The following is an 8,761-nucleotide window of genomic DNA, read 5'->3' as shown; positions in this document are numbered from 1 at the left end:
AAAAATGATAACTAGTACTAATAAATTATTTCCATTCAGAAAATGATTTTTATTTGTTTTTTCTAAAAAGTTTATTTTGGAGTAAAAATTCAAAATTTTAATTTAGAAATATTTATTTTTGAATATTTTCTAGATTTAAAAATAACTACCGATTTACCTTCGGCAAGGGTTCAACATTTTTTGTCCGTCTGACAAGACCTTTCCTCCTTGATAGATCTATAGCTGCATTAATGAACTCGGAGGAATTCTTGGGTTGTCTCGGGGTATTCCCCGTGTTGTCGATAGGAATAGCGGCAGCTATTTGAGTAATTTGAGTTTCTATCATTTTATTGAAGCTTAATTGATTTTTAACGGAGGACAATAAACTTTCTATTTTAGAGTTGATGTTCTCTAGCATTTTATCATAGTACATCAACTTTTTAGTGATATTTTCATTAATTTTAGCTTGGCCTCAAACCAAGTCTTTAAAGGAAGGTTAATTTGAATTGTAATTTGAATTATAGTTCGAATTACGTTGTGGGCGGGATTGGTTATTCCACCTGTTATTACTTTGTGGTAGGTGAAACCCGTTGTTAATGTAGGCAGCTTCTTCGTAGATTTGGGGCAGTCATTTCCCAAATGGCCAACATTGCTGCAGACCTCACACGTCATGTGTGAGTCTAAGGCCTGGACGGTGCCCTTCATTGCTTCTTTTTCTTGGGCCTATTCCTCTAGTATTTTCATTAATAAGACTATTTTTATGGCAAGCATATCTGTCTCCTTCATGGTATGCATGCCTTTTTGTGTTTTTTTCTTCCCCCAGCTTTAATTAGACACCATTTTATTGATGTGAGCTGTGGCTCCATCAATGGTCAGGGAAAGAAAGGCACCTCTAGCAGCTGCGTCAATGTGCCCCCTAGACATGAGTGTTAACCCCATCATAAAAATATTCGAGCACTAACCAATTTTCAATCCCGTGGTGCGGACATGCTTGGATGTAGTCCTGCAGCCTCTCCCACACCTCAGGAATGGATTCCGTGGCGTTCTGCTAGAAGTTGGAAATTTGTCCCTTTAGGACATTGGTTTTGCCCGTGAGGAAGAATTTGGTGAGGAACGCCATGGAACATTTGTCCCACGCGTTGATAGCTTCCTGTTCCTTGTAGAACCATGGTTTTGCCCTCCCCAAGAGGGAGAAGGGAAACAAGCGGAGCCTGATGCTTGTAGGCCCGATGTCCTTGATGATGATAGTGTCGCAGAACTCTAGGAAGTGTTGGAGATGCGCGTTTGCATCCTCACTTGGCAAACCAGAGAACTAGTTTGCCTACACCATCATGATGAGGATAGTGCGGAGCTCGAAGTTCCCATTCCTAGTGTTGATAGCCGGCCCAACAGGCATGTTGGCAATAGTGGGGACAGAGTAGTCATGGAGTTCTAGGCCATGATTGGAGTAGCTGATGGTGTGGGGCTGACTAGTTCATCTATCGGTGGAGTGGCAGAAGAAGAATCGGCACGAGACCATTTCTTCCTTAGGAGTGCCTCTGGATCTACGGTGTAGTTGTTCGGTAGATCGAAACTAGTCATACACTATCCTATTTTCATCCACAATAGGAGAAAACAAGCAAAGTCATCTTGCACAAACAATGTCTACTGTACATGCATATTATCATGAACATGTCCTATTAGATTCTTTAATCAATTATGCCTTCCTCAGCAATGAAGCTAGAAATGCTTGTTGACATTTCTTAGCGTCACCACTAAGAATGGAGTTAGAATCCATCCAAAGCGATGGCGCCAGAAATGCCGGTTGGCAATACTTAGCAACATTAAAAATAATTAGCAATGCCACTAGGTAAGGCCTGATAGTTCCTTAATAATTTTAGATATTTATCCACAAGCGCACAGAGCTATCATTATAGCATTTCACCCGGAAGTATTCAGGGTATCATTATTTATATTTTCGCAAAGGAAGACATTAATTGATTAAGAGTCCAGCATGGATATGAACTTGAATAATATACTTGCAAGTACACCAATGTTTCTAACAGGGGTAAGAACGGAGATTTCAAAATAGTGAACACACACTTGGAGCATTCCTCAAAAGATAAAAGAATAATCCTAATTAGAGTAGACATGGTCTAGTATAGTCATATAGAGATTAGTTAATGATCATACAAGTGACATAATTAGTTTTAGCGCTAAGTGTGAAGCAGGTCGAAAGGCCACCGAGTACTGGTCTACCAGTAACCTCATGTGACAATTTAGACTCCTACACCCCAAATGAACAATGGGGATTACAAGGACGAACAGGGTTGTCACCACCTACCACCTACCCCTCAACCGTGGAGGGGACAATGCATTCACCTGTCTCTCCATACCCAAGCACCTTGCTTGCGTACACAGAAACTACCCAAATCCCCCCTAGGACTGTGACCTTACAGATCGACAAGTAAAGGACTTGGGCACACCTGACGGCACGATGAACCGCCACCTCAACTTAGCTCTAATTCCAATTTTATGAGCTATATGAGTGGTTAAGCATAAAGTCATGTATGCTACTCTCATGACATACAAACTATATACTAGTTCATATGTCAAGATTATAACACAACAACTATACTCTAGTTCATAAGTATGACTATAATTATAAGATGAGAGCATGGCTTTGGAAGAACTCATATTTCTATTCATACCCAAGAATCTCTTCTCCCAAGGAGCCAGGCCCTCCAAGGTAGCTTTGCCTTTCTCTAAAATACCCCTAAAGGTAAATAGAACTAGAGAGAGTGAGGTGTTGCTCAAGTTGAGTGTGTGTTGGAGAGGGGAGCCTACCCCCCTATTTATACAGAGGTGTGAGGCGGTGTAGAGGCAAACTTTGGTGAGAAGCCTGGTCTCCACCACCTCTGCATGGCTCCATGTTGCCGCCATATGAAGGAGTGGTAGGGAAGAGCTGGTAGGCATGTCGGCGCACCCAGGGTGCAGCCCCACCCTGACCAAGCCTCCCTCGCCACCGCCTTTGTGTGGTGGGCTGTGGACTGGTCCTAGCCTGCTGCTTGGTCAGTACTTTGCCCAAAATGTTTGAGTTGATACATCTTTCTATTTATTCTTTGCACAAATCAGTGTTGGAAAACACCTTTAAGTGTATTCTCCCATGTATTTGTACTTATGTCCTGCAAAACAATATTCTCCAAATACATGTGAAACTTGGTCAATAGTAAATGCATATTTGTTTAAGATTGTCAATTTCTCCTCTTTTTGTGTCTTAATTGGTGGTCAAATTTGATCGTTAAGGACCGCCAACAGGTGTGTGGTAGTAGTGGGTGGGGATAGCCCCGTCTATCCTTTGTAGTCCACCACATGCTGAGGAGGTTCTTAAATTGTAGGACCGTAGTCGTGTTAGTAGAGTTATCTTTTGTGGTGCTCTACCGTCTAGCGGCATCCCGAAGTGCACAAGAGTAGTGAAAGTCTTAGCTATAGTTGGATATCTACTTTGATCCTGTAATAAGAATATCATAGGAATCTACCTCACCCATTGTTCTCTTGAGTTAACTAGTTTATATTTATAGATTTATCTCCTATGTGTCATCCAACATAATTTCTATCATTACCTTTACCCCTATTATGCTGGTATGTTAATAGATACTCCTTTGTTATTTTTAACAAATCTTTTATTCCATTGTTTCCCTATGGTAAAATATAAATAACGATATCTCGAATACTCCCAGTGAAATGCTACAATGGTTATTCTGTGCGCTTGTGGAAGTCTTATATTTTAGTTTGCACCCATAAATTCCAACACTCCCCAAGCATGGATACTAAGTCCCAAGGGTGCCAACCACAAGCCAAGGCCGGCCAAAGTCTCCTTTTATAGCCCCCAAGGGCCAACTAGCCATTAGGCAAAAAATGCCTAGACTATGCATGCACCAGACACGTCCAGTGCCCACCTGATGCCCCTAACGGCTACTTTCCAACAGCTCTCAAACTAGCCATTTGGTAGACCCCTGTCTAATGACCCTATTCGGTGCACACTAGACAGGTCCGATGTGTACAACGCTCGAAGAATTAAAAGCCCTAGTTTGGTTTTGACTAATTGATGAAACCTATTGGACTAACCCTATGTCTGTGTGTAGAAGAGATAGGTTGGTCCAAGTCTAAGTGATGGAGCTAGATGGCATTCAAGTGATGGAGATGGCTAGAAGATGGTGTTCAAGTGCTCCAACTTGGAAAAGAAGAAAGAGAAAACAAAAGCCTATGGGGATCAAGACGAACGTATAAATAGGGATTTTGTTTTGCCAATCAAGACGCAATAGAGTGCATGATTGGGTTTAGGATAGATAGTCATACTATTAAGAGGGGCGATCTCATGTTGAATATGGTTATCTAGTGGCACTAGGTGAATTAACTCCATGCATTTGCATTTGGACCTTGTGACTGCTAATAACCCTTGAAAATCTTTATGAAAATTGCTAACTCACATACACAAGTGTTGTAACATTGTGGAGTTAACACATTTGCCCAAGGGTTGAAGTGTTGGAACAATTGGAGAAGATCTGCTTGCATCGGACGCTAAAGATGCAAGCATCAGATGCTAAGGTTTAGTGTTCGATGGATAACTCTAGCGCAATAGAGGCATCGGATGCTAACGCTATGGACATTAGACGTTGTGAGTTTGCGTCCGATGTGAATTGGCTACTCTCTATCTACGAAAACAATTCTTTACACTCTACGCGAAGGCATCAGACGATAGTGCATGAAGACATCGGACTTGATGTTGGCACTATTCATATGTTGACCAGTGGGCTCAAAGTGCATTGGACAATAAGTTGTGTCTGATGGGGTGACATCAGACGTGTCCAATGTGATTTGGAGCTTTCTAGATGCTCTGTGGATCGCATCGGACGCAGGCGACCGTTGGGCGGCAACGGCTAGTTTCAAATGGTCATTTAATGACATGGCGATATGTGGAGCATCAGACAATGGTGCAGTGTCTGATGCTCTGACTTAGCTTCTGATGTCCCCGTGAAAAGTGTAGTGTGGGGGGTAACAATTATGTGGGGCTTGGGACCTCTATAAAAGGACTTGGTCAGCTCTTGCTCACTCTCTTGGCTCCCTAACTTGTTGATACACCTTGTGAGCATACTCCCACACCTCCCACTCATCTAGTTCATGTGTTGATCATCATTTGTGAGATTAGGAGTGATCCTAGTAACATTTGCTTAGATTTTGAGCATCTAGTGGCACTAGTGATCATGTGTGCTGTGGGATTTCTTATTACTCTTGGTGATTGTCATCACCTAGATGGCTTGGAGCAGCGGAATCGTTTAGGTGGTGGGTGGTGATTGTCTCTGGCGCCAATCATGGTGATTGTGAGGGGTTCTTGTGCCTTCTAACGAAATTCTAACATAGGGGTATGTTAAGCCTCGGATCAAAGGTTTTTGACCAAGAGGCCCCTGACCGATCCCTTTGGGATCACCCAGAGTCTTGGAGGCTATGCCCCTTAGATGCGCTCACACGCACGTTTCGGCTAAGGATTGGGCCAAGCCCTAGCACGCCCTCTGCCTCTACTTGGGGCTCGGGGGCTCACTTGAGCCTTAGGCTCCCGACCAATGGAAGTCTGAACCTGAACCTTGCCCCCTCCTGACCTTTAGTATAAGCCAAGGCTCGAACCAAAGATAGGCACCCTGAGCCTCCTAGCACTGCCTAGAAGGCACGACACTATCAACTGCTCCTCCGATAGGGTCATGCATGGGGTGTGTTGCAAGAAGACAAACCCCTCCATTGGCTTTAGGGGCTTGGGGGCTTCTAGGCCCGCTCATTGGCCCCTCAATTCGGTTGCCTTCACCACCAAGAAGCCTCCTGAAGATGCACCTATTGGAGGCCAGTCCAAGCCGACAAAGCCTGACACTTGACGTGTCAAAACAGAGGATCCATACGATGCCCAAGGCTTCTTTGGGTCCACAACAAGACCAAGGTCCATCCACACTGCTGCAAGACCTCCCTAGACTCTGGTGCATGTAGACCATACACAAAATTCCCCCAAACCGCCATGTACCCAACAAACCTTAGTCTATAAGGGGAGGTCGGATCCTATAGGAGGGAGGACAATTTCTAACAGATCATTATGGTCCTCACCAAACAGCTCGAGCTCTGCACCAAGAGTAGAGCCACCCCGAGAGAGTATCGAGAGCTCCTCCCCCACTTCCATTGTCTTCCTCCTCTCCAACAAGGGGGAGACCTCACCAGCAATGAGGCTCTAGGATCAGCACTGAGCGATCCCCTACCAAACCTCTCTCTTACACTCTATTGTAACCCCCTGATTTTGGGTGCTCTTGAATACAAGGATCATCTACTGCTGGTCACAGGGCCCAGATAGCTCGAACTAGGATAAACCATGTGTCCTCTTTATGTTCTTTGTGGTCTTGAGTCCACCCAAGCCACCAGAGACACACACTTAGTGACATCCGATGAATAATAATGCTTGCTGTAGTTTTGACCCCACGACACCTTCCTCATAGGAGACTCACCAAAGGCAACTCTAGCAAATTGCCCATGGCATTGAGTACCCTTTCTTGTGTTGGTTCTTATAGCGCCCTTGTGTAGGGTTAGGTATGTGATGCCTAATAGCACATGAGCCACCAAGTGAGTGCATCCTCACAACATGGACTAAGTTGTCGTTAGGCAACCGAACCACGGGATAAATCCTGGTGTCATCTTGGTATTCATATTGATTGATTTATCTCTTGCCTGGCCCAGTATACCCCACTACCACTCTTGTATTACATTCCTTGTTATATATTTATCTCGTGATAGTTGCTTTCTTTGGTGCTTAGCTAGTAGAGTTATTAGTTGTAACTAGTAGCTCTTAATTAGCTAGGTCTCTAGTTGTGTAATTGCAACCTAGCTAGATAGCCTGTGTGACATAGAAATCATAGCAAATGTGAGGGATTGTTCCCATACTTGCCAGGCTAATACAGGTGTCATCCTCTTGACCAACCTACACTAATCCCAACTGACATGAGGCCCCCAGGAGAATGCCATCTGCATCTCCTCTTCAAGATCTTTTTATGGTCGAGTGACACAAAAGCATCCAAATGACAAACCAATATATAACACAAACACTATGCCATCACACTTATGATTCCAAAAAATATATAATTTGGTTCATACTAGAAAGCAATGAAATGGTATTACAAATCCTTTATAATTAACCCACTATAGTTACTCTTAGTTTATTTCACTCACCTATATCAGAGTTAACGTGCAACTCATCTTGGAATCACCCATTCCAAGGTCTAGAAGTAAGAACAACCAAAGATTCTATCCTGAGGGACTTTAGGCTTTCAAATAAACTCTATAGCGGTGTAGAACTGTACCCACACAGAAGAACAGGACTAACTACCATACCCGTGCGCTAGGGTAAGGGTTGCCTCACATCTCCAACCTTTCCCTAATCAAGCCAGAATGTCCACGAAAGGGTTGATAAGTTCCCGGGTAATGCTACCACCATCTACCTGGTGCCACCCTCTTGCCAGTTTCATAGATAAACCAGTCACAATTAGTTACTTGGCTTACCACCCTCATTTTCGTTATGTGGTCTATACGGGTGGTTACTCAGACTCACTATCCTAATGAATGATCCTTAGTTACTCCATGAGCTACGTCACTTGAGATCCAACAATCACAGTGACCTTACCCCTCACATGAGTAGAAATTGCCAAGTTGATCATCAAATTTACATACCAAGTTAAGGTTGGTCTGTAGACATCTTTGGAGGAGTAAGTAAGCGGTCACCCTTGCAAGTTTTAGTAATTAATTAGCCTAGTGTAACATCCTAGATGCGTGAGAGTGAGTTCCCTTCTCAAACTCAACTTTTAACAAAGCCAAGCAACTAAGCATTAAATGGATCCCAACCCAATTGTGAACTACATGTTAGGATTAATTAAGTGAGTGGTTCTAAATTAGTGAATCAATATTGAGTGGGTTATTCATCTTCAAGTGAAATGCATAACTCATAATGAAATAAGTAATGAGTATCCAAAATAGTTTTGTAGTAGCAGGGTGCCTACCTAGTAATGCCGTCGAACAATCAACGATGACGATGATGACTTATACACGTTCCTCACACTCTTAACGAATCCTGAAAGAGAGGGTGAATGGAATTGGAGATAATCGATGAAGAGATAGACATAAAGATTGAGACTTTGATTTGGAACTTGGGAAGAGACATCTAAACTAAGCTCTAGTATTGCACTATTTATAATCTAAGTATGGTTTAGTATTGTTGACCACTTGGGTAAAGGTTCTAGAAAATCAGACATCTATTGTTGACTGGTGGATACTCTGTCGTGGGTGGTGGACGCTCCGCTGGGTTGGACTTCAAGGTCACCACGTTTTGGCTTGGCTCTGTTAGGGTTGATAGACTCTCCATGGGAGGTGACAGGCAGTCCATGACCCGTGGAATGTTCCAAAGAATGTTCCAATGGTTTAGGACTTATGCATTTCTAGTGAACAGTCTTCAATGGACACTCCGTGACATTTTTCAGACACTCCAGTAAGAATTGGGAGTTCTTCGATCCTCTAAAAGTTTAGGTTTATAAATTGGCGGACACTCTATGGCTGCCACGAACACTCCGCAAGAAACTAGTGGCTCTTGGTTGTCTAGGGAACTAGTTTTAGAATTTGGCAGACACTATGTGGTAATCGGTGGATGCTCTGCTACTTCACTTAGAGAGGGTGTAAAGGTTCTAGCTGTAAACTTGGGCTTAGGTCTAGGATGAATGGACTCTTC

The 8,761-nt window shown here is 43.2% G+C and overlaps 1 non-coding gene across 1 annotated transcript; it reads left to right on the top strand.

Annotated features, from left to right (window-relative positions):
- The first annotated feature begins 950 nt into the window (after positions 1 to 950).
- On the top strand, positions 951 to 1,057 carry LOC136530035 (small nucleolar RNA R71). Its single transcript, XR_010777544.1, has one exon. It is a non-coding gene; the product is annotated as a small nucleolar RNA R71 (small nucleolar RNA).
- The last annotated feature ends 7,704 nt before the right edge of the window (positions 1,058 to 8,761 follow it).

This window comes from Miscanthus floridulus, chromosome 19 (assembly GCF_019320115.1).
Source record: "Miscanthus floridulus cultivar M001 chromosome 19, ASM1932011v1, whole genome shotgun sequence".
Lineage (NCBI taxonomy): Eukaryota > Viridiplantae > Streptophyta > Magnoliopsida > Poales > Poaceae > Miscanthus > Miscanthus floridulus.
Note: the sequence above shows the minus strand (reverse complement) of the source record. Positions and strands in the feature narration are given on the sequence as shown.